The sequence below is a fragment of the Salmo salar genome, chromosome 07, assembly GCF_965601325.2.
Source record: "Salmo salar chromosome 07, fSalSal1, whole genome shotgun sequence".
NCBI lineage: Eukaryota > Metazoa > Chordata > Actinopteri > Salmoniformes > Salmonidae > Salmo > Salmo salar.
Genome location: NC_138297.1, coordinates 6,031,988 through 6,037,532, shown reverse-complemented (window position 1 = coordinate 6,037,532; position 5,545 = coordinate 6,031,988).

Sequence of the window (5,545 nt, the reverse complement as noted above, 5' to 3'; positions counted from 1 at the left end):
CATAGTGGGCGGAGCCAAGCCCGAGCTAGCGAGATTCTATTGGCGCGTTCTAGCACATGTATTTGCATATTTCCGTTAGGGAACGCCTACTCTGTGAAGTGCGCCTGTGCACTCCTTCTAAACAACACTATTTAAAAAAAATAACAATTGCAAAGGATAAAATGTACAAAACGTATTCCACTCTGTTCGTAACATGTTGCAGTTTTTGGAACAGAATATTGTATTGAGATCAAATGTTTCATCGATGAGAAATTTTACAAAATTTAGGCCAAATCCATATCGTTCCATCTTCTCTAACTACCGGCCACTGAAACGCCAAGCGGATGCTTCACATTTATACATCCGGTGAAATATCTGTGTTAGTTGATGCGCAGTTCTTCTTCGGTGGGGTTTAACGGCGGTTGGTATCCAAAAAGTTGCATTATCGCCCTCAACTGGCTATAATATAAAACTATTATACTTTGTGATAGAAAATGGGGAAAAAGGGACAAATAAAATACCCATTTCAACTAACCTTACAGTCATCTGTCCCATGTCCTCCTGCACACTGATGCGACATGGACATAAACATGGCGCCTGAAACAGTGCAGTGGATTCTGCAGCTCTAACAGGATAACTGATATGGATCGGGACATATACTTTTATTCCTCCACTTTTGCGAAAAGGTATTTTCCCGTAACTGGGGAAGGGTTGAAAAGCGACTGGACTCAGAGGTCTCTCTCTCTCCCTCTTCGACCTGTTGAACTAACAACTTCTGGATTATTCACAACCACAATGATTGCTAGCTTGTTCAAAACTTGAAGAAACTAACGTTATAGCTATCTGGCTAACGTTAGTTGTATTGGCTAGTTAACCACACACACACACACAACTGTTATTCTGGCCAAAACCGACATTTGTAGTGATTATGAACCGCTGTTTTTCAGTTAATATTTTCCAAATTGGGAGTAATACTGACAAGTGTCATCCGATTAGCTGTGCTAACTAGCCCCAAAGTGACTAACAGCGGACTAACTACCAAAAACAGTTGAACTATTATGCTAAAGTTATTATTAGAGACGGCGCCATGATGCCACCTGCTGGATAGAAGGCAGAACCAATTGCAAAATCTCTCTCTCTCTCATTTCAGTTCAAAGGGTTTTATTGACATGGGAAACATATGTTTACATTGCAAAGCAATTAAAATAGATAATAAACAAATGTGAAATAAACAATAAAAAATGAACAGTAAAAATTACACTCACAGAAGTTCCAAAAGAATAAACAGATTTCAAATGTCATATTTCTATATAGTGTTGTAACGATGTGCAAATAGTTAAATAAATCAACATAAATATGGGTTGTATTTACAATGGTGTTTGTTCTTCACTAGTTGACCTTTTCTTGTGGAAACAGGTCACACATCTTGCTGCTGTGATGACACACTGGTATTTTTAAGTGATAATATACTGCTCAAAAAAATAAAGGGAACACTTAAACAACACATCCTAGATCTGAATGAAAGAAATAATCTTATTAAATACTTTTTTCTTTACATAGTTGAATGTGCTGACAACAAAATCACACAAAAATAATCAATGGAAATCCAATTTATCAACCCATGGAGGTCTGGATTTGGAGTCACACTCAAAATTAAAGTGGAAAACCACACTACAGGCTGATCCAACTTTGATGTAATGTCCTTAAAACAAGTCAAAATGAGGCTCAGTAGTGTGTGTGGCCTCCACGTGCCTGTATGACCTCCCTACAACGCCTGGGCATGCTCCTGATGAGGTGGCGGATGGTCTCCTGAGGGATCTCCTCCCAGACCTGGACTAAAGCATCCGCCAACTCCTGGACAGTCTGTGGTGCAACGTGGCGTTGGTGGATGGAGCGAGACATGATGTCCCAGATGTGCTCAATTGGATTCAGGTCTGGGGAACGGGCGGGCCAGTCCATAGCATCAATGCCTTCCTCTTGCAGGAACTGCTGACACACTCCAGCCACATGAGGTCTAGCATTGTCTGGCATTACGAGGAACCCAGGGCCAACCACACCAGCATATGGTCTCACAAGAGGTCTGAGGATCTCATCTCGGTACCTAATGGCAGTCAGGCTACCTCTGGCGAGCACATGGAGGACTGTGCGGCCCCCCAAAGATATGCCACCCCACACCATGACTGACCCACTACCAAACCGGTCATGCTGGAGGATGTTGCAGGCAGCAGAACGTTCTCCACGGCGTCTCCAGACTCTGTCACGTCTGTCACGTGCTCAGTGTGAACCTGCTTTCATCTGTGAAGAGCACAGGGCGCCAGTGGCGAATTTGCCAATCTTGGTGTTCTCTGGCAAATGCCAAACGTCCTGCACGGTGTTGGGCTGTAAGCACAACCCCCACCTGTGGAGTCTGTTTCTGACCGTTTGAGCAGACACATGCACATTTGTGGCCTGCTGGAGGTCATTTTGCAGGGCTCTGGCAGTGCTCCTCCTGCTCCTCCTTGCACAAAGGCGGAGGTAGCGGTCCTGCTGCTGGGTTGTTGCCCTCCTACGGCCTCCTCCATGTCTCCTGATGTACTGGCCTGTCTCCTGGTAGCGCCTCCATGCTCTGGACACTACGCTGACAGACACAGCAAACCTTCTTGCCACAGCTCGCATTGATGTGCCATAATGGATGAGCTGCACTACCTGAGCCACTTGTGTGGGTTGTAGACTCCGTCTCATGCTACCACTAAAGTGAAAGCACTGCCAGCATTCAAAAGTGACCAAAACATCAGTTAGGAAGCATAGGAACTGAGAAGTGGTTTGTGGTCCCCACCTGCAGAACCACTGCTTTATTGGGGGTGTCATGCTAATTGCCTACACCTGTTGTCTATTCCATTTGCACAACAGCATGTGAAATGTATTTTCAATCAGTGTTGCTTCCTAAGTGGACAGTTTGATTTCACAGAAGTGTGATTGACTTGGAGTTACATTGTGTTGTTTAAGTGTTCCCTTTATTTTTTTGAGCAGTGTATATTCTCCAAACACCGGCTTCGAGGGCATTATCACTTTTATACAACGGGTTACCAACACATTCAAATAATGATTGACATATTTTCATAAACTTTATTTTGATTAAATTTATTCATACTATTTCATCCTTCAACAAGATATAGTCCCGACACAAATCTAGGGTTGCTGAAGACGCGACCCAGTCGTTCAGTCTTTTTGGGCTGTATCTATGGACGCGACCCAGTCGTTCAGTATCTATGGACGTGACCCAGTCGTTCAGTCTTTTTGTTCTGTATCTATGGACGTGACCCAGTCGTTCAGTCTTTTTGTTCTGTATCTATGGACGCGACCCAGTCGTTCAGTCTTTTTGTTCTGTATCTATGGACGTGACCCAGTCGTTCAGTCTTTTTGTTCTGTATCTATGGACGCGACCCAGTCGTTCAGTGTTTTTGTTCTGTATCTATGGACGCGACCCAGTCGTTCAGTCTTTTTGTTCTGTATCTATGGACGGGACCCAGTCGTTGAGTCAGTTACCAGTAAAAACTTTCAACCTGTGTCTAAACTGTGGTAAGTTGACCTAATGTACTTTTTCCTCTAACCAACGTAGATCTACCTAGCGACGTTAGCTACTGGAACGTTAGCACCTCTTCAACATGAAGTGTTTTATCACCACGTCAATGTGGCTAGCTAGCTAATAACAGATCACGTCAATATGGCTAGCTAGCTATTAATGGATCACGTCAATACGGCTAGCTAGCTAATAACGGATCACGTCAATATGGCTGGCTAGCTAATAACGGATCACGTCCATGTGGCTAGCTAGCTAATAACGGATCACGTCAATATGGCTGGCTAGCTAATAACGGATCACATCAATATGGCTAGCTAGCTAATAACGGATCACGTCAATATGGCTGGCTACTGAACATACAGCAGCTACTCTTCCTGGGGTTCATTACATACTGGATATGCAGCAGCTACTCTTCCTGGGGTTCATTAACTACTGAACATGCAGCAGCTACTCTTCCTGGGGTTCATTAACTACTGAACATGCAGCAGCTACTCTTCCTGGGGTTCATTAACTACTGAACATGCAGCAGCTACTCTTCCTGGGGTTCATGAACTACTGAACATGCAGCAGCTACTCTTCCTGGGGTTCATTAACTACTGAACATGCAGCAGCTACTTTTCCTGGGGTTCATTAACTACTGAACATGCAGCAGCTACTCTTCCTGGGTTCATGAACTACTGAACATGCAGCAGCTACTCTTCCTGGGGTTCATTAGATACTGAACATGCAGCAGCTACTTTTCCTGGGGTTCATTAGATACTGAACATGCAGCAGCTACTCTTCCTGGGTCCACATGAAATGCACAAATACATGACAAAGTATAGAAAAGTCGAAGACAAGAACAACTTAAGATATTACATTAAATTCATATTATTATATACCTTACAGTAAAATGTTTCGAAAGAGGAGAGGCGCTGTGGTACGAGATGTTTTTTTAAAGCTGAACTTTTCCTGAGTAACCTCTGGTGGCAGAGCGTTGCATGATGACAAGTCTCTATACATACAGTAACTGAGCGATGCATTAAATCTGTTTTTGGTACTGTGAAGAAGCCCCTATATGAACAAAAGTATGTGGACACCTGCTCATCCAACATCTCGTTCTAAAATCATGGTCATTAATATGGAGTTGGTCCCCCCTTTTGCTGCTATAACAGCCTCCACTCTTCTGGGAAGGCTTTCCACTAGATGTTGGTACATTGCTGCTATAACAGCCTCCACTCTTCTGGGAAGGCTTTCCACTAGATGTAGGAACATTGCTGCTATAACAGCCTCCTCTCTTCTGGGAAGGCTTTCTACTAGATTTTGGAATATTGCTGTGGGGACTCGCTTCCATTCAGCCACAAGAGCATTAGAGAGGTCGGGCACTGATGTTGGGCGATTAGGCCTGGCTCGCAGTCGGCGTTCCTATTCATACCAAAGGTGTTTGATGGGGTTGAGGTCAGGGATCTATGCAGGCTAGTCAAGTTCTTCCAAACCGATATCGACAAACCATTTCTGTATGGACCTCACTTTGTGCATGTGAGCATTGTCATACTGAAACAGGAAAGGGCCATCCCCAAACTGTTGCCACATATTTGGAAGCACAGAAACGTCTAGAAAGTCATTGTGTGCTGTAGCGTTAAGATTTCCCTTCACTGGAACTCAGGCGCCCGAACCATGAAAAACAACCCCAGACCATTATTCCTCCACCAAACTTTACAGTTGGCACTATGCATTGGAGCAGGTAGCGTTCTCCTGGCATCCGCCAAACCCAGATTGGTTGTCGGAATGCGAGATGGTGATGCGTGATTCATCACTCCAGGGAACGCGTTTCCACTGCTCTGATGTCCAATGGCGGTGAGCTTTACACCACTCCAGCCGATGCTTGGCATTGCGCATGGTGATCTTAGGCCTGTGTGCGGCTGCTCGGCCATGGAAACCCATTTGATGAAGTTCCCGACGAACAGTTCTTGGGCTGACATTGCTTCCAGAGGCAGCTTAGAACTCGGTAGTGAGTGTTGCAAC